This window comes from Puma concolor, chromosome E4, assembly GCF_028749965.1.
Source record: "Puma concolor isolate L17-30 chromosome E4, mPumCon1.1.hap2, whole genome shotgun sequence".
NCBI lineage: Eukaryota > Metazoa > Chordata > Mammalia > Carnivora > Felidae > Puma > Puma concolor.
In genome coordinates this window covers 42,734,951-42,761,276 of record NC_141683.1, presented here as the reverse complement: position 1 = coordinate 42,761,276, position 26,326 = coordinate 42,734,951, and the positions used below count along the sequence as shown (strand labels likewise).

Here is a 26,326-nt window from a genome sequence, read left to right as displayed (position 1 = left end):
GTGGAGCAACCTCATTACCTAATAACAGGTAAGTCTCCTTATAAATTTCGTCTTTTGCACCTTATTGTCTCACATCTTTTTATTTATTTATTTTTTAAATATTTATTTATCTTTGTGAGAGAGACAGACAGATAGACAGACAGAGTGTGAGCTCGGGAGGGGCAGAGAGAGGGAGACACAGAATCCGAAGCAGGCTCCAGGCTCTGGGCTGTCGATGCGGGGCTCGAACTCATGAACCATGAGATCATGACCTGAGCCGAAGTCGGACGCTTACCTGACTGAGCTACCCAGGCGACCCCTCACATCTCTTTTTAAAGACATTCCGAGCTTCTGAGGCTAAACAGAATCTGATTCTACTCTTAACAAAAACTTTGGGAGGTCAAGTGTAATACTAGCCTCTGAATGAAAGGCCTTCTATATCCATCAGGGGCTTTGCTGATCAACGAAATTAACCAATTGATAAATTTATTAAATCCTTAAAGCAAAGGAGACATAATGAAATTTAAGTTCCACTGCTGCCAGACCCAATCTATCAGAGGAGAAAAATAAACATTTTAAAAATGAGATTGTTTAACTTTCAACTATTTTTTTTTTCAGGTAAGCTCTATACCCAATGTGGGGCTTGAACTCACAACTTGGAGATCAAGAGTCGCATGTTCCACCAACTAAGCCACCCAAGATCCCTAAACTATTTTAAAATTTAACAAATAAAGAACTATCAGTTATGTACATGATAAACAAAGCCAAATTTATTTGACTTTTCCCAAAACTGACTCATTCTCTTTATTCCTACTGCTTAAACAAAACTGTTAATACTGCTCATTTCACTTAGTGCCTCCCTCCTACTATTCTCTCATCTACCAGTCCACAAATTTTCTCCATGCCATTTTATCCTCTTTCATAATTTTGATTATGTTTATAAAATTATGTGTGCTCACATCTGCCCAGATCTCCCTACATCTTCCTCTATCATCTTGGTCTACCACTGGCTAACCACTCACATCTCCCTCTCCGTTTTTAAGGATTAACCTAATTGGTTCAGTGAGATGTAACCAAGTCAGCTGCCCAACAGTACCCTACAATTTTATTCAAACATGTCCTTTTTTTTTTTTTTTTTGGTACTGCAACAGCATTGTATGGTGACACATGGTAGCTATACTTGGAGTGTACATAGCATAATGTACAGAGTTTCTGAATCACTAGTTAGTACACCTGAAACTAATACAACATTGTGTGCCAACTATACCTCAATTTAAAAATGGGGGAAAATACATTGAGATACATTATCAATTTTCATAACACCAGAGCTAGAAAACTGATGACGATGAGAGAGGGGCAGAGTGAGACTGACAAACTAAGAGAAAATTCATATTCACTGGAATAGGAAAGAAAACATCTGACTTCTAGCAGCAGAATTCTAACGTGTAAATAATTTCCAAAAAAGAACTTAATGCCTAATCAAACCAATCAAACTTGAGAGTGGTGAACTAAAGATATTTTAGACATTCAAAGTCTTTAAAAGGTTGGGGCACCTTGATGGCTCAGTCAGTTGAGCATCTGAGTCTTGATTTTGGTTCAGGTCATGACCTAGGGTCATGGGATCGAGCCCTGCATCAGGCTCCATCCCAGGGCCATAGATCAGGCCCTGCATTGGGCTCTGCATTGAGTGTGGAGCTTGCTTAAGATTCTCTCTCTCCCCCTCTGCCCTTCATCCCCAATCACGTGCTCACTCTCTAAAATTTTTTTAAAAGTCTTTAAAGGGTCACTATCCCCATATTCTTTCTAGCCCTCAGCCCTGTAAGATGCATTATGTATTACTGTCTCTTGCATTAATCTTAAAGCATCTTTTGATGAGCTATAGCATGGTAATTAGACAAGCTTGTGAGTTCTCTGATAGAATTCTGAGTTATCACTATTGTACAGCTATGCACATTACACAGATCTTTCTAGTTGCTGAAACAAAGAAAAGATTTTCCAGTCTCGTGTGATGATTTCAAACATTCAGGTGTTAGACAACTGCATATACTAACTGGTCACTATTAGAGGCTGGAAATAGATCTATTAATTTCAGCAAGGTTAGCCCTGTCTAGAGTTGTCCATAGTGTCAACTCAGCTAAAACAAAACAAAACAAAACAAAACAAAACAAAATGGCCACTTTATGGATTATGGCAAGACATGTTCAGCAAAAACCAAAATTCCTTCTTCCCTTTTCAGTCCTCTCCTGCTTCATAACTATTATCAGAAGCAGGAATGCACCAGTTCAGCACCTAGCTCATTAAAAGGTGTTTAATAACTAACTGTTGAGTGGCCACCTGCTGAACTCACTGACTAGAAGACTGTATGAAGCCTGGCTCCAGAGCTGCATGGTTAATTATCTTTCCTGATTCTACAGTCTGGGAACAATATGGGAAATGCCCATAGTAACTGGTCATAAAGGCCTCCCTAATTAGCAAGCAAATCAAAGTATGTAATAGAGAAAAGGGTATAGAGGAACAGAAGACCAAATTCTGACCTTGGCCTTATAGATGATCAAACTGTACTTTATATATGCAAATTGATGTATGATCTGGAGAAGATAATTAACTCTTAGATAAAATCTGAAATGTCACTGTTACAATTCCATGACTTTTTTTTAAACTCTGAGTTTTGTGTTAAAATCTAAATTACATTCAGGTCATTTGCAACTCAGTGTGAAGAAGCTTCAGGTTCATTTACAAGACAGAATATAACACAGAGTACAAAGCTTTGTGAAAACAGGGAAAAGGGTATACAAACAAGAGTGGATAAAGTCAGAGGGGTGCCGGGGTGTCTCAGTCAGTTAAGCACCTGACTCTTGATTTTGGCTCAGGTCATGATCTCAATTTGTGGGTTCGAGTCCCATGTCGGGCTCTGCACTGATGGTGCAGAGCCTGCTTGGGATTCTCTCTCTCTTCCTCTTTCTCTCTGCCCACGTGTACTCTATCTCTCTCAAAATAAGTAAACCAACTTGAAAGGGAAAGAAAGAAAGAAAGAAAGAAAGAAAGAAAGAAAGAAAGAAAGAAAGAAAGAAAGAAAGAAAAAGGGAGAAAAACAGAGGAAGGAAGGAAGGCAGGCAGGCAGGCAGGCAGGCAGAGATTAGCTTCATTTCTATGAGGGAGCAGCTCCATAGACCTCTGTGGTATTGAGCTTCCCTTCACATGCTTGAGGGCCATCCAAAATCCAAAACGGAAATGAATTTTCATCTTTAAAATCCATTTGTAGTAAAAACTCAACATGTATGTGATCTTTGCAATCTTGATCTTTGCAATCTTGCAATTTTGATATCAAAACCCTCTGGTAGCTACCTGGAGCATTCACTTGATGTGTATGATGCTTGATTTCTGGTCCAACAGTCAAGAAAAAACCCACCAACAGTCTTGTTTACTTCCAAAATGCATTTTTAATCCACCCATTTAATTTGGTCTCCACTTGTGTACTAACTTGTTATTGCAAACTAGTGTTTTGAAAGTGGTTTTGCACCAAATTGTGATTTGAACTTGTTTTGAATAACCTGTTTTGATGAAATTGTTTTGAAGTTTGATATTAAGACTTCCCCCATCAAGCTCTCACACCTGCAAGGCCAGGCCTCTGGTTCCCTTTGAGCCACAGTCCTTCCAGCCAGGAAGCTGGTGTAGGGCACCCTGATGGGCTTCTGAGGCAGATCAAGCTGTGGTTTACCAGGCTTTTCTTGGGTAGCCACAAGATGAGTGGATCTCTGCCTCAAATATTTTCTATAATGATCTATATCTACTGTGCATTGGAAGCCACATAATGAAGCAATATAAAGTTGAATAAAATAAAGCTCTAACTTTATTTTTTTTTTCAACGTTTATTCATTTTTGGGACAGAGAGAGACAGAGCATGAACGGGGGAGGGGCAGAGAGAGAGGGAGACACAGAATCGGAAACAGCCTCCAGGCTCTGAGCCATCAGCCCAGAGCCCGACGCGGGGCTCGAACTCACGGACCGCGAGATCGTGACCTGGCTGAAGTCGGACGCTTAACCGACTGCGCCACCCAGGCGCCCCAACTCTAACTTTAAATTCATAGATGATTAATAAAAAATTTCAAGTAAAAAAATTAATTATATTAGAAAACCTAGCAAAAATGGATAAATTCCCAGAAATATACAATCTTCCAAAACTGAATCAGGAAGAAATAAAAAAATCTATATAAACTAATTACTAGATAATGAAATTCAATCAGTAACCACAAAACTTTAAACAAACAGAAGTCCAGGACCAGATGGCTTCACAGATGAATTTACCAAACATTTAAAGAAAAGTTAATACTGATTCTCCTCAAACTATTCCAAGAAAGAGAAGAGGAAGAAAAGCCCCAAATTCATTATACAAGGCCAGCCTTACCCTGATACCAAAATTAGATGAAGACACTACAAAAAAAGAAAACTCCAGGTCAATATCCCTAATGAACACAAATGTTAAAACCCTCAACAAAATATTAATAAACCAAATTCAGTAATATAGTAAAAGAATCATTCACCATAATCAAGCGGGATTTATTCCAGGGATGCAAAGGTGATTCCATCTCTGTAAATCAATCAGCATGATACATCACATTAACAAAATGAAGGATAAAAAACGTGATCGTCGCAACAGATGCAAAAAAGCATTTAACAAAATTCAACATCAATTCAGGATAAAAACTCTCAATAAAGTGCATTTAAAAGGAACATACCTCAACATAATAAAGGTCTTATGTGAAAAACCTACAGCTAACAACATACTCAATGGGCAGCTTTTTCTTTAAGGTCAGGAACAAGACAAGGATATCCATTCCCACCACTTTTATTGGAAGTCCTAGCCAAAGCAGTAAGACAACAAAAAGAAATAAAAGACACCCAAATAGGTAAGGAAGAAGTAAAACTGTCACTATTTGCAGATGATGTGATATTGTATATAGAAAGCCCTAAAGACTCCACCAAAAAACTACTAGAACTAATAAATGAATTCAGCCAAGTTGCAAGATACAAAATGAATACACAGAAATCTGTTGTGTTTCTATACACTAACAACAAAGCAGCAGAACCAGAAATTAAGAAAACAATCTCATTTATAATTACACATAGACACAAAAATTCTTAGGAATAAACTTAACCAAAGAGGTGAAAGATCTGTATTCTGAAAACCATAAACACTGATGAAAGAAACTGAAGACAGCACAAATAGATATTCCATGTTCGTGGACTGGAAGTATCAATATTGTTAAAATGTCCATACTACCCAAAGCAATCTACAGATTCAATGCAATCCCTATCAAAATACCAGCAGCATTTTTCACAGAAACAGTATAATCCTAAAAATTTGTATGGAATCAAAAAAGGTCCCAAATAGCCAAATTAATCTTGAGAAAGAAGAACAAAGCTAGAGGTATCACAATCCCAGATTACAAGATACACTACAAAGGTACGGTAATTAAAATAGTATAGTATTGGTACATAAAAAGACACATAGATCAACAGAACAAGATAGCCTAGAATTAAACCCACATTTATATGATCAATCAATCTAAGACAAAGGGGGCAAGAATACAGAATAGGGCAAAGACAGTCTCTTTAATAAATGGTGCTGGGCTACATGCAAAAGAATAAAACTGGACCACTTTCTGTCTCCATACACAAAAATAAACCTAAAATGGATTAAAGACCTAAATATGAACCAGAAACCATAAAACGAACAGAAAACAGGAAGTAATCTCTTAGACATGAACCTTAACAACAAATTTATGGATAGGTCTTCTCAGGCAAAGGAAACAAACGCAAAAATAAACCACTGGGACTATACTAAAATAAAAAAAAACTTTTGCACAGCAAAGAAAACCATAAACAAAATGAATAGGCAATCTACTGAATGGGAAAAATATTTGCAAATGACAAGTTTTAAAAATCTTTAAAAATAACAATTATGATGATGATGATGATAGGATCAGTACTGTAAGAAAACCATACATAAAAGTTTCATGAGAAGACAAAGATTAGAAAAGGACATGACATTTAGCTGGGAGCATGAGTTTGCTAGTTACATTTCAAGACAAAGGGCATTCTAAAACCACAGAACTAAGATGCACAAAATCAAAAAGACAAAAGTAATTGTTATCCAGACATCAGCATCCCTATTCCTATCTTTGAAGACAAATAAATAGGTCTCAGGTAAAAACAATCACTATAAATAAAAACATTCATGAATTTGTGAGGTCAAAATGAAGGTGTTTCAGTTAAAATGTTTTTTTTTTGTTTTTTTTTAGCTGCAAATAACATAAGACCTAAATAAAAATGGTTTAAACAAGAAAGAAATTTATTATCTCACATAACAGGAAGTCTGGAAATAGGGCAATTCCAGGGTTCATTAATTTTGGATCAAGATCAAAGATTCAGACTTTCCACCTTTTTGCTCAGCCACCCTCAGCATGCCAGCTGTTCCCCTTGTAGAAGATGGCTGCAGCAGTTTCAGGAACAATATCAATACAACAAATGTCTATGCAGGAAAGGATTTATTTCTTCTCTTGGGTCTCTTCTTATAAAAGCAAGGAAATCTACATAGACATCCATACTCCAGAAATCCTCACCTCAGGTTTTATTTGGCAAAGCATCACATGCTCACTGCTAAACAGTGTCCTAAACCAGTCATTTTAAAACTTTTTATCTCATGACCTCTTGTACACTCTTAAAAATTATTAAAGACCCTCAAAAAGCTTAGTTTATAGGAATAATATGTATCACAATTTACCATAATAGAAAGAAGTTTGAGAAATGCTTACAATATGTATTTATCAATTTGCTTAAAATGAAAATAACATTAACTAAAGATAACTTTTCCAAAAGGTAAAAAACTTAATGAAAAAAATGGCAGTGTTTTATTATAATTTTGTAAATCTCTCTAATACCTGTCTTCTCTTTCTTGTCCGTTGAGTATCTCACATCATATAGTCTCTGGAAAAATTCCACTATGCACTCATGATAGAATGAGATTTTCTTTTTAATTAGTAACATCTTAGCAAATAATGACGAAAGTAGTTTATACATCACATACTCCCAGAAAAGATCTCAAAGACCCACTAGGGTCCACATTTTAAGAACCTCTGGCTTAAACCAAATGCAATTCATCCCCTGAGGCTGGGAAGGGTTCAATTTCCCTGGAACAAAGCAACTCAAAACCTGAAAAAAACTAGAATTCAATTAGCAAGTGAAGAAAAGTAGAAGAAAGAGAGACTATTTAAAAAACAAGCTATAGCAACCAACAGCAGCTAGTAAAGGTGATTGAGAAGGGAGGGTTTAAGTCTTAGAAACTAAAAAACTGTCATAAAATCAATGCTCTAAAACAAAATGAGGTTTAATTTGAAAAAACTACTAAGAAATCACTTGTAACAGGAGCGCCTGGGTGGCTCAGTAGGTTAAGCATCGGACTCTTGATTTTGGCTCGGGTCATGATCTCACAGTTCCTAGGATTTTGCCCTGTGTCAGGCTTTGCTATGACAGCAAGCAGCCGGTTTGGGATTTTCTTTACCTCTTTATTTGCCCCTCCTCCCTCTCTCTTTGTCTCTCTCTCTCTCTCTCTCTCAAAATAAATAAAATTAAAAACAAAAAAGAAATCATTTGTTACAGAAAATTTGTGCTACACAGAATATTTACCCAAATCTTACAACCACTATGAAACATTTATGCAAGTAAACAAATAATCTGAATTCCTATTCTATAATCCCTGAGATATTAACTACATTCAGTTTAAATGACAGAAGAGAAGCAAGGGTTGAGGTAACTAAGCTAAAGTACAGTACAATTACTTTTATATAAACAGAAACATGTGTTAACAAGGCATAAGAATCACTATACTGTACACCTGAAACTAATAACAAAAATAATAAATAATAAATAAAACTTGTTTAAAAAGAAAAAAACGAGGTATAAAATCGTAACTAGCAACTTCATTTGTAAGGTAAAATAAGTTCTGCAAAAAGTTGCAAATTGACTTAATTTTATCAATAGAGAGTTTTTACTCAGACCTATGGAACAAAGTGTTTTACTCTTTAATAGTTGTTAATCCATTAATAGCACTAACAGTATTGCCTCACAATTCTAACTAATTTTAACTCGTTTTCTTCCAAACACTGGCTCGCTATTCAACAATATCCTATGAATTTGACACCATTCACCGAATACTGTTAGGAAAATTCTCACACAAACCAAGTCATACAGTGCCTGCAGGCTAAAGATACTGAGAAACTACTATAGAGCATTATGAAATACACCCCAAACTTTAATTACTTGTCGAAGACTTAATTACATTAAAAAGTATTTTTACATGTAAGTATTTTTACATGTAATTTAATTTTACATTTAATTACATTAAAATTAAAATTACATTTAAATTACATTTAATTACATTAAAAAGTATTTTTACATGTATGTATTTTTACATGTAAGTAATTTTACATTAAAAAGTATTTTCAAAAGGCATTTGAACCTATCCAGTGTCCCACACCTACAAAGTTGGAACTCTTATGGGTACAGGTACTTGTATTTCACCACAAAGTTAAAACTAAACAAGTGAAATTTAGAATACCCATAAATAAAAATTGTTTCAATAATTCATACCAAAAATATTTCTACATACATCAGTGATAATATCTTAGCAAAACAAAGTACATTTTATTTCATCCTTCTCATTGCAAATGGCCAGGAGAAAAAACAGCCTCCCAAGGTCACCAACTTTTTTTTTAAGTTTACTTACTTATTTTTGAAACAGACAGAGAGAGAGAGAGAGAGAGAGAGAGAGAGAGTGAGCAAGTGAGGGAAGGGCAAAGAGAGAGGGAGAGAGAGAGAGAATTGCAAGCAGGCTCCGCACTGCCAGCGCAGAGCCCAACAAGAAGCTTAAACTCACTAACAGTGAGATCATGACCTGAGCCGAAATCAACAGGGGACACTGAACTGACTGCACCTCTTAGGCACCCCAAGGTAACTAACTTTAAACAGGGCTACCTTCACATCAATAAAGTGAACCCTCCAGTCCAACCTTAACTCCTCAAAACAATCCATGCTCCCAAATTCTTCATATTCCTACTTACCTTAGTAATCAACCAAAACTTCCACAGTAAGCCTACATTAGATGTCAGAATGAAAGCAACCTTAGAATCATATCATTCTGTACAGTTAGAAGAAAGAAAATAATAATTGTTCTCACCCATTTGAAGATTTCTACAATTCTCAGGATGTTTTATAAAAATTGCACAATGGAATCTGCTTTTGAAAAATAATATATTTAGGTTCCAGCCAACAGAAATGAAAGCTTAATTCCAAGAGGAAAAAAATAATTTGAGAAGCCACATAAAACCACAATGTCAAATGTCTTAACCATGTAAAAGAATAAAAGAGGACAAATAAAAGAACAAAAAAGTTGGGGAGAGAGAAAAAGAGTGGGTAAGAGTTAAGGAAAAAGAGTAATTGAATGAGAAACATGTCAAATATAAAAAGAAGGTATATTATCTTTTTACTTGTAAGAGGTCCAAAACTGATCAGAAGAACTGTAATTTCTTACTCAATCACTAACTAGTGACCCTGGGGAATTTGGTTTATCTCTCTAGGTTTCTGTTGCCTCATCTTCTAAATTAAGGGGAATGGACAAAGTCAGCTTTTCCCAAAGTGCTTCACAGAACTTTAGTCCTTAAAAAGAAAAAATGGTTCCACTTAAATAAATTTGTGAAACATTAATTACTGTATTAATAAATAAATAAATAAATAAATAAATAAATAATAAACATTAATTACTCAAGCAAGGGGGCTTGCTCTGAGATTCACAATGTATAATAAATAATAAGTTGGGAATGCCCTAGAGTTAAAAACAGTAATAATAATATTAATAAACCATAGTATAAAATCCTATTTTTGTTTTACAAACTGTTTCCCAAACTTATTTGGTCACAGAACACTTGCTCATAAATCATTCAACATACCACAGAATATTCTTTATGAAACATGAACCAAATAATCTCTGAAATCTCTTATTACTTACATCTATGAGTCTAAGTTTATATTTCTCATATATGCCACTAGACATATTACCATTAGAGAGTACTCATTTTAGCACACAAATACATATAAGGCACAATGAAATTCAGGCTCCAACTTGGGAAACAGGGCTGGGGCAGAAGAAATACTCTAGAAGAAGTCATCTTCTAAACAGAGAAAACCTGTTTCTTCTTATAAAACTGTAAGTAGGGAAACCAGCCAAAGATCCTTCCTGACATCCAGGAAAAAAAAAAGAAGAAGAAAATGACCCTAATGTGGACAGGAATAGGTATTTCTGCCATAGAACTGAAGAGTGCCTTTTACAAGTCACTCTTGGGAATTCCAAGCTGATGGCAGTAATACTTAGTATTAGGGGAATTTGAGTAGCATGAATGCTCATAATGGAAATTGTGACAACCACCAAAAGAAGAAACACACTCAGACAGAAAGAATTCTAGAGCTGATACAGCCCAGTTTATCTGATACATGAATCCATCGACAACATTCCACATGAAGGATCGTCCAGTCCAGTCTTTCACTGACTACCTCCAGGAACTAGGAATCACATGGATAGCTCAAACTTTTAAGATGAAAATAATCTCACTAACATTTTCTTGTTGATCACTGATTTTTTTTTCTCATATAGATGATTTCAAGACCTTTCAAAGACCTCTTCTTTCTGAACTATAGTTTGATGACAAGATGGTTCAGTGGAAACAATGTTGAAATGATCTCCAGAAACTGAAAATCCAATCTTCAACACTTGTCACTGATTATCTGGGTAACACTGAGTAAACCAATAGCCCCTGGCTTTGGTTTTCTAAATTGAAAAATAAGGCAATTTCTAAGGTCCATAAACACTCTAACATCCTACAATTCCAAGATTCATTATGGCATGGTTCATCCATTATAAATCTGTTTACCCTGGCTAAGGGTTCTAGTGTGTCTAAACCCTTCAGTGTGGTGCTCAGAATTAAATACAAATGGTCTATTCAGTAAAGAAGAGTGCAATTATTATCTTCCTTTTTCTTAATACTAAATTTACATTAATAAAAACTTTTATCAAATTAGATTTTCTGAAGCCAAATTACATTCAAATAACCATACCTTGTATCCAGGCACTGTGGATCCTAACAACTCTTAACCAATACTGCACTAAAGTTGCTCTCCCTTATCCCATACTTTCCGAATTGATTTTTTGGTACTGAGTATAAGATTTGAGATTTTCCTTAATTAGCCATCTTGATATGTTTAGGTCACCATCTCAGCCTTTTGGATTTCAATTGATACTCCAGAATACTAGCTATTCTTGCCAATTTATGAAGTGGTTGATTTCAATAGCATGCTACTATCAGTAGTTCTTAACAAAAACACTGATTAAAATGCTAATTAAAATGAATGATCAACAGAAAATAGTAAAGCTTATACCCCCAAATTCTAGAAAAAGAAGAGCAAATTAAACTCAAAGTAAGCATACAAAAAGGAAATAAAGGTCAGAGAGGAAACAAACGAAGAGAAAAATCACTGAAATAAAAGCTGGTTCTTTGAGAACAATCAAATTAATAAACCTCTAGGCAAGACTGATCAGGTAACAAAAGGAAGACACAATTGCAAATATCAGTAATGAATGAAGTAATATAGCCACAGCTAGCAAAAGAATAATACAGAATATTATGGGCAACTATGTAAATCAACAATTTAGATTAAATGTACAAATTATTTGAAAGACATCAGCTACCAAAGTTTACTCAATAAGAAATGAATAATCTAATTACCCCTACTTAAACCTTCCCAGAGAGAAAATTTTAGGCCTAGATGCCTTCATTGCTGAATTCTATCAAACATTTAAGGAAGAATAATACCAATTTAATACAAACTCTTCCAGAAAACTGAAGAGGAAAGAATTTTTCCCAATTCATCCTATGAGGCCAACACTACCGTAATGCCAAAACAAGGCAAAGATATTACCAGAAAAGACATCTATAAACAAATACAGATGTAAAAATTTTAATAAAATTCTAGCAAATCTAATTCAGCAATATATTTAAAAAGTATGCAATGACAAAGTAGAGTGCTATATATGGAGTATATGTATCCTGCCAAAATTCATATGAATCCTAATGCTCAATGTGGTTTTATTACAAGATGGGGCTTTTGGAAGGTTGCTTAGGTCCTGAGAGTTGAGCCCTCATTAATGAGAATAGTGCTCTTTACAAAAGAGACCCTACAGAGATTCCCTCATACCTCCTACCATGTGAAGTTACAGTGAGAGGGTGGGTATTAGTGAAGGAATGAACCCTCAACAGATACCAAATCTGCCAGCTCATTGATCTTAGACTTCCCAGTCTCCAGAACTGTGAGAAATAAGTATCTATTACTTATAAACCACTCAGTTTATAGTATGTTGGTAGAGTAGCCCAAACTTAGAAATAGTATTTATCCCAAAAATACAGAGTTGATTTTACATTTAAAAATCAATGTAATTCATGATACTAACAAACTAAAAACATAAAAACTATATGATCATATCAATAGATGTGGAAAGAGCACTCAAAAAATCCAACACTACTTACTCCTGATAAAAACTCTTAGGAAATTAGGACAGAAAGGATGTCCATTCTCACCACTTCTATATCCAACATTCTGTTAGAGATTCTGTCCAGTGTAATCAGACAAGAAAAAGAAATAAAAGACATCGAGATTGGAAAGGCAAAAGTAAAACTGTATTTATTAGAAGATGACATGACGGTATGTGTAGAAAATCGTACAGAATCTACAAAAAAAGTTCCCAGAACAAGTGAGTTTAGCGAAGTTGCAGAATACAAGATCAAAATACAAAAATCAACTGTACTTCTATTTACTAATGGTGAATAACTAGAAATTGAAATGGAAAGGCAAATACCATTACAACAGCGTCAAAAAATGTTAAATACTTAAGAATAAATCTGACTAAAGATGTTAAAAATTGTACACTAAAAACTACAAAACATGTTGAAAGAAACTAAAGAATACCTAAATAAAAAGATATATCTTATCTATAGGCTTGAAAATTAAAGATTAAATTTTATAGATTTATAGAATTAAAGATTAAAGATTATAGTTAAGATGTCAATTGTCCCCAGTATAGAGATTCAACACAATCCCAATCAAAATCTCAGTAGGCTTTTTGTAGAAATGGATACCTTATTCTAAAATTCACATGGAAATGCAAAAGACTTACAATAGCCAAAACAAGCAAAAGAACAAAACTAGAGAACACTACCTGATTTCAAATTTATTAAAACCTACAGTAATCTGGGGCGCCTGGGTGGCGCAGTCGGTTAGGCGTCCGACTTCAGCCAGGTCACGATCTCGCGGTCCGTGAGTTCGAGCCCCTGGTCGGGCTCTGGGCTGATGGCTCGGAGCCTGGAGCCTGTTTCCGATTCTGTGTCTCCCTCTCTCTCTGCCCCTCCCCTGTTCATGCTCTGTCTCTCTCTGTCCCAAAAATAAATAAATGTTGAAAAAAAAAATTAAAAAAAAAAAAACCTACAGTAATCAAAAAATAGACCCACACATACACAGACAACTGACTTTTTTTAAATATGCAGTGAAGAAAAACAATGCAGTGAAGAAAAGGATGGTGTTGGGGCGCCTGGGTGGCTCAGTCAGTTAAGCGGTTAAGCGGCCAACTTCAGCTCAAGTCATGGTCTCATGATTTGGAAGTTTGAGTCCGGCATCAAGCTCTGTGCTGACAGCTCAGAGCCTGGAGCCTGCTTAGGATTCTGTGTCTCCCTTCCTGTGCCCCTCTCCCACTCATGCTCTGCTCTCAAAACTGAAAAAACATTAAAAACAAAAAGAAAGGATGGTTTTGAAACAACTGATACCTGTACTCAAAAAGTGAATTTTGTTCCATACATCACATCACACACAAAAAATTAATGCAAAATGTACTGTAGACCTAAATGCAAAATCTAACAATGCTTTAGATGAAAACATAGAAATAAACCTTTGTGCCCCTGTGTCTTAGTTCAGAATGCTATAACAAATCACCATAGACCAGGTGGCTTAAACAACAAAAATTTATTTCTCATAGTTCTGGAGGCTGGGAAATCTGAGATCAGTGTACCAGTGTGTTCAGGTTCCGGGGAGACATTCTTTCTGGCTACCAGTCAGCTGCCCTCTTATGTATCTTCACACAGCAGAGTACAGAGAAAGGAAGCAAGCGCTCTTAAGTCTTTTCTTATAAGCGCATTAACTCCATTAATGAGGGCTCTACTCTCAGAAACTAATACCTCTCAAAGGCCTCACCTCCGAAAGCCATCGCATTGAAGATTAGGTTTCAACATATGACTTTAGGGGGAATACAAACATTCATATCATAGCACCATGAATTACACAAAGAATTCTTAGATCTGACCAAAAGCATGATCATAAAAAACAAATTTATAAATGAAACTATATTGAAATTTTAAAACTTCCACTCTTGAGAAGACAAGTTTAAGGGCATGAAAAGACAAGCTACATACTGGGAGAAAATCTTTGCAAAGTCTACCTCTGATAAAGGTCTGGTATCCAGACTATAAAAAGAACTCTCAAAACTCAGGAATAAGAAGAAAACAAGGAATCTAATTTTTTAAATGAGTGAAAAATTTGAACAGACATTTCACCAAAGAAGCTATACAAATGGCAAACAAACACAAGGAAAATACTCAATTATCATCAGTCACTGGAGAAATGCAAATTAAAACCACAATGCGATATCACTATATTCCTACTAAAATGGCTAACATTAAATAAACTGACAGTACCAAGTACTGGTTAGGACATGGGAAAAATGGAATGCTCATACATTGTAAGTGGGAATGTAAAATGGAACAATCACTTTGGATCTGAAAATAATTTGGAATGAAAAAAGCCTAATAAATGAAAGTTGACATTGTATAAATAAACATATTTACATAAAATGTTAGGAAATGCAAACTGATCAATGGTGGAAAAAAGATCCAGTTAACGGAGGAAGGGTAAAATTAGATGGGGTGGGAAAGAGGGATTATGAAAAAGTGTGAGGAAACTTTTGGGAGTAATGGATATGTTCACTATCTTGATTATAGTGATTATTTCATCAGTGTATACAAATGCCATAACATCAGATTGTATATTTTAAATATATACAGTTTCTTAAGTATCAGTCATACCTCAATAAAGCTGTATATTAATCAGGAATAAGAAAGAAAAACTGCTTTTCTTATCATTTTACATGCTTATAAGACTATAGGTATTCAAGGATTATCTTTTTTAAAATGCAGAGTAGACTTCATTTCATTTAGGAGAAAAATTTTTTATAAAAACAAAATATTTGGGTGGCATGGGTGGTTTTGTTGGTTGAGCGTCCAACTTCTTGATTTTGGCTCAGGTCATGATCCCATGGTTTGTGAAATCAAGCCCCGAATTAGGCTCCATGCTGACAGTGCAGAGCCTGTTTGGGATTCATTCTTTCTCTCTTTCTCTTTCTCTCTCTCTCTCTCTCTCCCCCCCCCCACTCGTTCTCACTCTTTCAAAGTAACTAATAATCTTTAAAAAAAACCAACAAAATGCTTAATTTTATAACACAGAAAATTAAATGTTGTCTTTATGAAACTGTTTATAATTTTTAATTGCATGATAATACATCCATAAAAACATTTTAAGAAAATTCATAACCATGCTTGGTTGGCTTAGTCCCATGTCGGACTCTGTGCTTACAGTGTGAAGCCTGCTTAGAATTCAATTTCCCCCTCTCTCTGCCCCTCCCCCACTCAAATATGTGTGTGTGTGTGTGTGTGTGTGTGTGTGTGTGTGTGTGTGTGTGTCTCCATGCATGCACTTTCTCTCTCTCTCTCAAAATAAAAATAAACTTAAAAAAAAATTCATAACCAGATTCCATTCTCCTGTTCTTCTGAATACCTTGGGCTTAAAGTAGCCAATTATCCTAGGAAAAATTACCCTGTAATAAAATCTCAACTAAAAAAATTCGTAACTACAAAGAATCATTCCAGACATGTATATTTACTGATAAGATTTTTCTTATATTTTTATGGTAGTAAAATTATATAACATAAAATCTTCCATTTTAACCATTTTTACATGTACAATTTAGCAGTATTAAGTACACTTACAATGTTGTACAACCATCACCACTATTTCCAAACTTCTTCATTACCTTAAATGCATATACTACAGTAATCACCAAGTGTTTATTAAATGAAACAATAGCAGGAAATTGAAGATACTTTAGAACCAGTCTTGTAAACCACAGATGATGTGAAAGTCCACAAGAACAGAAGACAAAAATTACTGGCTAGTGATTAAATCCATCTGATAATTCAGAAAATTTATATTTGTAATATATGTTCAATTATGCTGCATGTCTACTTAATCTAAAAACAGTGTAATACTGACTGAATATAGTGACCTCAGTCTACTTAGCTTTTCTAATTAATTTGACATAATTGTTTTATTCTAATTTCTCACTAGGGGTTCTTAAGGGACCTAAATGAGAAATGCTAATTGGAGATACCACTGCCATCCTCTTTGTGTTACTACTTTAGCACCAACACCAACACTTCCATGGAGAACAAGAGATTATGAGAAAAAATTGGTATATAGATTGAAGATATCCACAAGCAAAAGCAGAACCCCAAAAGATCTCTTCTTACTAAGAAATAAAAGCTCAAATCCTTCTAAAATATTTTTTACAAATGTCTAGATTTATGTTTACAACAAACAACTTTTGCTTCTACTGGGATATTACAAATAAACATTGTGCAGATTTTTGGGAGAGTTAAGGTAAAAAGAAGAAAAAGATAACTAAAATCAGGAAGCATAACTCTCACTCTTCTAGGGTCGTAACACACAACCTAAAGAGAAGAGAATGAGGTCCTCCTGTATCCCACAGCCTTATTCAGATAGTGTTCTGTAGGCACATTAAAAAGTTTGAATCTCCCAAATCCAAACACCACCATGGACAGCTCTAAACTGAAAAAGAATTCCACAATTAAATAAATTAAATTACTACTCCATTCTAGTCAAAAGTGAACAAAAAAAAAATCTATTCAAGCGTTTACCTTGTTGCTTCTTTTTTTGACTATTATCAAAACAAGAAAAATACCATTCTAGCAATTGTTTAGATTCCCCAAAATTAGAAACTTAAATATGAATGCAAGGAAGTTTCAAAAAAAAATTCTACAAGTGACATAGACTGAGAAATTAGCAAGCAAAATAATGCCAAAAATTACTTTATTGTAAACCTGGTTTTCCATTTAAGTAAATTCCACTTAAGAATTCTCTGTGTCTTGGGGTGCCTGGTTAGGTCAGTCCGAAGAGCACACAACTCTTGTTGTCAGGACATGAGTTCAAAACCCATGCTGGGTTCAGAGATTACTAAAAAAAAAGAAATAAACTTAAAAAAAAATGGGGACTCCTGGGTGCCTCAGTTGGTTAAGCCTCTGACTCTTGATTTCAGCTCAGGTAATGATCTCACAGTTCAAAAGTTCGAGCCCCATATTGGTTCTGTGCTTCCAGTGAGAGCCTGCTTGGGATTTTCTCTCCCTGTCTGCCCCTCCCCTGCTCACTCTTTCTCACAATAAATAAACTTAGAAAAACAGAAAGAAAGAATGCTGTGTCTTGATAAAAGTGATGGTTGCACAAAACTGAATGTACCAAAATGCCACTAATCTCAGTATACTTTAAAATCCCCACCTTGGACTCTGTGCTGACGGTGCAGAGCCTGCTTGGGATTCTCTCTCCCTTTCTCTCTGCCCCTCCCCCTTGCTCTCTTTCTCAAAAAATAAACTAAAAAAAAAAATTAAAAAATACAAAATAAAATCATTAATTTTATGTTATGTTAATTTCACCAAAAAAAAAAAAAAATGCTTCTGTGCATATTCTGAGTCATGTACCTAACTAAAAATCATGAATCTGCTTTTCCCAATACTCTTAAAGAAGCAAGCATGTGGCCTTAAGTGTTAATGGCAGACAGCTGGAGGACCCCAACATGAAGAAAGACACAACTACAAAAAACATAAAACTTGCAGAACTGGAGACTGGATGGGGTACCACTTAAAGCCAACATTCCTCTGTATTTCCAATTGTGCAATCCATTCAGAACAGCACCAAGACTCTGTTTTTGAATGTGGATCATGTGGAACAAAGAACTCACAATGACCTCTGAATTCTAACCTGCATTAGACTAATAGCCCCAACGTTGGGTCCAATTAGAGTCCAACTTTAAAAAAAATTTAAGCCCCTTAGAAATTTGGTGTCATCCTTACAGCTCACTATTCTCCTCTAATAACCCTTTGCTTCATTTAAAGTGCTCTACTGAATCTCCGCTGAATGTCCTATGTACTTGCACCTCTGGTTTTGTCCTGTTGCTTCTCTGTGCCTAAACAGCCCTCTCCTGCAGCTGTAACTATGCGTCAAGACCCAATTCAAACCTCACCTCTTCCATTACTCATTCTTTTACTACATTATTTATGAACATTCTGCTATGGTCATTGTGGATAAACTGCTACTGAGAATATCTACCCAATATACTGTGTTATTCTTATACTGTTAAAAATTCCTCTCTGCTGTAAATACCCTAATTTAGTTACTGTGTCATTAGTGAACTATATCATGTTTTTCCTTAAGAAGAAAAACTAGTTGTAGTCTTTTAAAAAGATAACAATCCATCCTCCTACCAAGATGACAGACATCCCATACAGAAGAAATAAGAGTATAACAATAATAAATCTTACAATATAAATCCTCTTATTCTGTTCCATCCTTTCTATAATTTTTTTTTAACGTTTTATTTTTGAGACAGAGAAAGAGCATGAACGGGAGAGGGTCAGAGAGAGGGAGACACAGAATCTGAAACAGGCTCCTGGCTCTGAGCTGTCAGCACAGAGCCCGACGCGGGGCTCGAACTCACGGACCGCGAGATCATGACCTGAGCTGAAGTCAGACGTTTAACTGACTGAGCCACCCAGGCGCCCCTGTTCCATCCTTTCTAAAAGGAATGCACAAATTTAGCTATTTCATCTTCTTATTATAGCAACCAAAAGATTCCTCTGTGAACAGCCTAATAAGAACATATTTCATACTGCACAGCAATTGTGGAACAAGAGAAACTCTTAAATATATTTAATCACACTACATTTGCAATGCCTGATTCAAAGTGTAGACACTTCAAACTCAAAACAAGATTTATGTGCCTCAGATATGTACATGCAAAATTAATTGCATTATGATAACACACCAATATAAATTCAATTTCCCTTTCTAATCTCACTGATTACACCTCTTGTAACAATCACAACTGATCAATTTCTCATCAAGAACCACAAATTGGCACTCCGCCTTATAGGTGATAAACTATGTTTCACCTCTTAACCTTCAATGAAGAAAATGAAAATTTAATCAGTATAGGTAGATTCCCTACTCCACTCTAATCCCAAAGAGCTGTACATGTGGTTACTATACCTAACAGTATTATTCACTCCCAAAAAAATCATCACATTTCACCTTTTCAGCTAGAGTAGATACTTTCTTAGTATACTAAGAATCTAAGCTTTAAAGAATAGGTATCTTATCTTATATACATACATATGTGTGTGTGTATATATATGTATATATGTACACGTATATATATATTTTAAATATGTGCATGTACATATATGTACGACATTACATGTATTTCTTTCTGCTAAAAAACAAAGCCTAAAAACAATGAATAACTCAATGGCATTGACACTTTGAAAGAAGTGCCCAGTATGTGGCTTCTAAAGAAATTAAGACTCCTTGGTTATCACTAAAAGAACTAATAAGAGGGTTTTGTAAAATAGATAATCCCAGGTCCCAAGCTGGAAAATCATGAGTGTGGAAAAATTCTGTCATATCAGATAGAAAAGAAGCTATCAAAGATTGTGACAGTCATATCAAAATAAATGAGGAAACCACCTAAAGAGGCTCTCACTGGGCCAAAGTTGAAAATCTGATCAATAATAAGGATAAAAACTATACTGGACAAAAACACACCAAGTATGTTTAAATAAAATAATTCATTAACACACTTAAAAATTTTTCACTGGTCATCTTTGGAAAATGTTAGAAAGCCAATATTATTTTCAAAACTAGAAAATAAAGGATGAGAATTAGGCAATTGACCTACCTTTCCTGTATCTATAGCTAAAGATAACCAGTTTACAAAGGAAAGTTTCCCTTTACAGAATTCTGGCTAATAAACACAGGAAAGCTGGAATATCACCATTTTATGAACCTTAATGAACTCATGAATCTAGGACTAGGCGTTGACCATCAATAGCTTGTAACATTACAAAGACAGAAACAATCTGATATTATATGTGCCCCCTAATAGAAGTACACACCAGCACCTATAAAGTGTTCTTGGGAAAAAATATATATGCATAACCTTTAATCTGAATTAGATCAAGCTTCTAGATTTAACTATAAATTTACAGGAGATACAAGAATAGAAACTATGTTAAAGTACACTACAGGAATGTAATCCGTAAAATCCAGACTCTGGGAGACAAAGAAAACCAAACTAGCCAGTTTGTCCTGCCAATAACAATAATAATAAAAATTTTTAAAGAAGAACAGAAAATATAAGATAAATAAAAGAGTTGGAGAGGAAACCTATAGTTCAACTCTGACCAAAAGAACTTTCTTCAATGAGACAAATATTCTGTCCTGTAAGGTTGCCCCTAACTTCATGGGGCTACTGAGTACTTGATATGGTGGTAGTGTGATTAAGGATCAGAATATTCCATTTAAATTTTAATTTAAATTAATTAATTATTTATTTATTTAAATATAACCTATTGTCAAATCGGTTTCCATATGACACCCAGTGCTCATCCCAACAAGTGCCCGTATTCATATACATTGCATTATGGTATATAGTATGTATACTGTATGTTAGTATATTATATATATATAGTATGTATATTGTATATTAGTATATAGTATATATACTGTATATATATAATACATAGTATATATTAGTGTATTATATGTATATAGTATTGTATACATTGCATGTATATGTGTGTGTGTGTGTGTGTGTGTGTGTGTGTGTATACACCACATCTTCTCTATCCATTCATCAGCTGATGGACATTTTGGCTCTTTCCGTAACTTGGCTATTGTTGACAGTGCTTCTACAAACATTGGGATTCATATGTCCCTTTGAATCAGCATTTTTGTATCCTTTGGATAAATACCTAGTAGTGCAATTGCTGGGTCATAAGGTAGTGCTATGTTTAATTTTTTTAGGTACCTCCATATTGTTTTCTAAGGTGGCCACACCAGTCTGCATTCCTAATTTAATTTAAATTTAAATAGCCACATGTGTCTACCATATCAGATGGTGCTGCCATAAACAATGAAGAATTAAGGACTTATTAATCAATCTGCAATGCATCATATGATGGATCTTATGTGAGTCACTATTCAAACAAGTGAATCTTTTTTTAAATGTTTACTTATTTTGAGAGAGAGCATGTGTGCACACGGGGGCAGGAGGGGGGGGGGGAAGGGGATGTGGAAAAGGAGAGAAAGAATCCCAAACAGGCTCCATGCTGTCAGCGTGAGCCCCAGGCGGGCCCAATTCCATGAACCATGAGATCATGACCAAGCTGAAATCAAGAATCTGATGCTTAACCAACTGAGCCACCCAGACATTCCACAAATGAGTCTTTAAAAGAAAAAAAAAAAAAGGTATAAAATAATGAGGGAAATGTGAATCCTGTCAGATATTTAATAATGTTAAGAAATGACTATTACTATTTTTATGTGGTAATTGTATTTTGGTAATGGGGCAGAGATTATCCTTTAAAAATATTTACAGATAAAATGATATAATTTCTGAAATTTGCTTCGAACTAATTAGAAGGGAATGAAAGAAGATTAGACATTGTATCGATAATGGCTAAAGCTGGGTGATGGGTAAATGGGATTCTGTATACATTCCTACATCTGTATGTCTTGTAAAATTGTTGTAATAGAAATTTTGGAGGGAAAAGAGGACTGTTAACTAGTATGCTAGGAAGACGTTTGTTTTTTTTTCTTGTTTGTTTTCCCCAAGACAGATACTAGAAATATAAAAGAAATCCCTAGGAGGGATGGTTTGGAATACTTTGCAGGTAACTCTGGTTACAGGCAGATAAACTCTTTATTTTATACACTCAAGCCTAAACTATCTATTGCCCAGTTTTTCACTTTCTGCATGTCATACCTGAATTTTTCTTTGACATCATTCGACAGTTCCTTTCAAAGTGGTTAGAGCAGAATGTAAAAGCAAATGCCTCATCTGGACCTACAGATATGGTTCACGATTTGAAGTAAGGACATTACAATGTATTTTTTTCATTTTAGACTTGGGGATATGTATAGTAGGACAAAGACGTACCACCATCACCAACCCCAGCCAAAAGATATCCATGTCAAATCCCTGGAACCTGGGATGTTATCTTATTTGGGAAAAGGTTAAGATATAATTAATAATCCTGAGATGAAACCATCCTGAATTATCCAGGCAGCCTTAAATCCAATGACAAATATCCTTAGATACCAGGAGAATAAAGAGACAACGTTGAAGGCAAAATGAAGAGTCAGAGATTGGAGTGAAGTGGCCGCAGCCAAGGAAACCGGCAACCGCTAGAGGCTACAAGAGGCAGACTCTTCCCACCAAAGTTCTAGGAGTGTAGCTCTGTCAACAACCTGATTTCAGACTCTGGCCTCCAGAACCGTGAGAGAATAAATTTCTCTTATTTTAAGCCACAATAAGTTTGTGGTGGTTAAAACAACCACCGAAAACTAATACAAGGAATTATCTACTCTTTCAAATATTGACTACCTAGTCCTTCCTCATACTGACTCAATAATTGGAAGTTACTGTGAATCTAAATAACGTTTGAGCATCTTTTCCATTTTGAAGGCAGGAATTTTTGTTTCTTTTATTCAACGATGTATACCTACTGCTGGAAACTGCTCACTGATCATAACTTTATGTTTCTTTCTACCTTTCTCAGTAGCATTCTTTCATTTAACAGTTAAAGTGGCTCTGCCCAAAGGAAAAAAAAGGCATAAAGAAGAATTTATCTTACTTCAAACTCTGCCATCTGAAAGCTTTAACAATGTTCCAGATGTCTAACAGCTAGTGTGGAAACTCTATCTGAAATCACCAGTTTCATGCATCTGGTGTGTTACCTTCTCCTCTCTAATGGAGAGTATATACCAAGAAGTCCCAGAGCTTTTTTGTTTCATGTTTTGTAATTATCCCCTCTCTACTTCATGACCCTCCCTCAAACTTATCATAAAAAAAAAGAAACAGCACTGTATGGTAAATGACACAGTATCTTTATAAGTTACTGATTTTTATAAGGGAAGGAAAAATTGAAACACTGAAAATACTCTATTCTGTGGTGTGGAAAGAAAGGATAATAAACCTACATCCCAAGCATTTCTTCATTTCTTCTAGCTTCCTACCTGTATGCTACTCAAAGCTGATATTCATTTTTGCCATGTAATTTTACCACCTACTTATATCATTATCTTATCTTCTAGCAATGAGCATCCAACTACATTTAATTCTCCTTCTGTGAAAGAAAAGAAGGAATTTCATCAACTTGAAGAATAATGCTGTTTACTATTCAGAAGCATATCTTTCCAATTAGTGAACTGGTTTAAGGTTAGTGGCACCTTTAAAGAACACACAATATTATTTCTGAAGGTAATAATACTATCTAGAAGCTACTATTTCCACAATATAAATGAATATGAAATTATTTTCCACTGCAAACATGAAATAACACCCTTCAGAAATAACTTCATTATACACCTGAAACTAATGTAGTGTATGTCAACTATACATCAATTTTTTTAATAAGAAACAAACAAACAAACTTCAATACATGGCTTGAATATCAATCAGATCTTTTCATCCTTTCTTAAAGAAGCTAATGGAGAATTAAAATTGTTATCTTTTTTCTTAATGTTTATTCTTGAGAGAGAGAGAGACAGAGTGCAAGAGGGCCCAGGGGGTTGGGGGGAGGGTGTGTGTGTGGCAGAGACAGAGAGGGAGACAGAGAATCTGAAGTAGGCTCCAAGCTTTGAGCTGTCAGCACGGAGCCCAACACAGGCCTCAAACTCAAAAACTGTGAAATCATAACCTGAGCCAAAGTTGGACGCTTAACTGACTGAGCCACCAGGTACCCCCCAACATACATTACTCTTAAAGAGATGACAATTATCTTGTTGGCTTAACTCTTGTCTCAACTTTCACTCTTAGCCATCTGTATTTCTCAATGGCTCTCAAAACAAGGTTGCAGTGACTACAAATGAATCTAGTGTCTCATTTTTAGGGTTAAACTCTCTACTAGTCCCTGGTATACTGTCCTCTCATGCAATATTAACCCACTAAAAACAGAAAGATTTTTGAAAATTGATAATAAATGATTAAACGACACTAATAGACAAGTGGAACTTAGAAAGGACACTCTCCTGCCATTGCTCACCTGAAAGTGTAGCAAATTAGATATAGCTCTCCCTATTATGAATATCAAATCATTTTATTTCTAGTTCAGAAGAGTCATGTAAATAATTTTTAAGAAGATAATGATACAGGATAACAAAATGAAAACTGGGGGGAGGGGAGATATAAGATTATAAATATCATGAGAAAAGTAATATATTATGAATGCATACATTTGACAGTAATTATATACATGCAAAAACTACTTCATGAATTTTAGAAATGCAATTCAATCTTCCATCCTCTAGGACTAAAAAGCAAGCTCACATCTGTTAAAACAACAAAGACCTGGGACAGAGGTGAGGTAGAAGAAGATGCCTAAGTGGACTCTGTCCATTCAAGCATATAATCGGAATGAATAATTTACAAGCATACTTTCATCTTCAATGCCACTAAGAGCTGAGTTCTAAGGAGCTGAGGGAGACTGTAACACATCTGCTAACCAAGTTCAATAAGCAGAAGGAACCTAAGCAAAAATGATCCAACAAAACCTGTTTACAAGATTGGGGAGGCAGTGGGGAGACTAAAGAAATGGCAGAATAGCAGAGACTAGTGTAATAATGGTCAGGGACCTGTGTCCTTAACTATATCTATTCATTCCACCTCAGAAAATCCAAGAGCTGTATTAAGCCAACTGAATGAGAGAGCTGTTTTAGGCTAACATTAGCTATATCTTCTCCCCATCAAAAAGAATATAACAGGCAAAATGTAAAAGGGAAACCTTTGTGGGGCGCCTGGGTGGCGCAGTCGGTTAAGCGTCCGACTTCAGCCAGGTCACGATCTCGCGGTCCGTGAGTTCGAGCCCCGCGTCGGGCTCTGGGCTGATGGCTCGGAGCCTGGAGCCTGTTTCCGATTCTGTGTCTCCCTCTCTCTCTGCCCCTCCCCCGTTCATGCTCTGTCTCTCTCTGTCCCAAAAATAAATAAAAAACGTTGGAAAAAAAAAAATTTTTTTTAAATAAAAAAAAAGGGAAACCTTTGTTTACAAAGATTTTTTTCAGTAGGTCTTTCCATTTTAATTCAAATAGTCTAAAAAGTATATTCCACGGAGAACAAACTGAGGGTTGATGGGGGGGGGGCAGGGGAGAGGGGAAAATGGGTGATAGGCACTGAGGAGGGCACTTGTTGGGATGAGCATTGGATATTGTATGTAAGCGATGAATCATGGGAATCTACTCCCAAAGCCAAGAGCACACTATATACAATATACATTAGCTAACTTGACAACAAATTATATTTAATAAATAAATAATATATTCTACCTAGTAAACATATATGAAAAAAAATCTCCCAACAATTTATATATGATTTTTCAAATTTATGCCTACTTCATGTATTTTTCAAAGGAAGCATATCAAACATGTAAAAACATAAAAAGTAATTTAATGTCTTAAAAAAATACACAAGCAATCAAATGAAACTCTACATTTGGCATCAAGACAACAAGATGCCACAAAAACACAAAATGTTTAAACTAAGATATTGTATCATCTGCTTCTCTACCAGTTCTAAAGAAATGCTACATTGTCACCTGAGACTATATCTTATGAAATTACAGTGATAGCATTATAAAACAATAACAATAAATAATATGCTTAGCCATCTAACCAGGAGGTAAAATTCTGCATCTAAAGATCAAGTTTAAAAATTAAAAAACAAAAATAAGAACAAGAAGCAAGCTACGTTATTTTGCTCCTTTTTTCCCCACAAAGAGTACTCTGGCTTCAAGGAAGA

General features: G+C 35.2%; 1 protein-coding gene and 1 long non-coding RNA gene across 4 annotated transcripts in view; both read right to left on the bottom strand.

Annotated features, from left to right (window-relative positions):
- The window catches only part of XPR1 (xenotropic and polytropic retrovirus receptor 1), a 219,836-nt gene that overhangs the window by 154,799 nt on the left and 38,711 nt on the right, over positions 1-26,326 (bottom strand). The window lies entirely within an intron of this gene.
- Positions 12,740-16,989, bottom strand: LOC147572624 (uncharacterized). Its single transcript, XR_015246436.1, has 2 exons — positions 13,564-16,989; positions 12,740-13,322 (listed from the first exon to the last, which is right to left on the bottom strand). It is a non-coding gene; the product is annotated as an uncharacterized LOC147572624 (long non-coding RNA).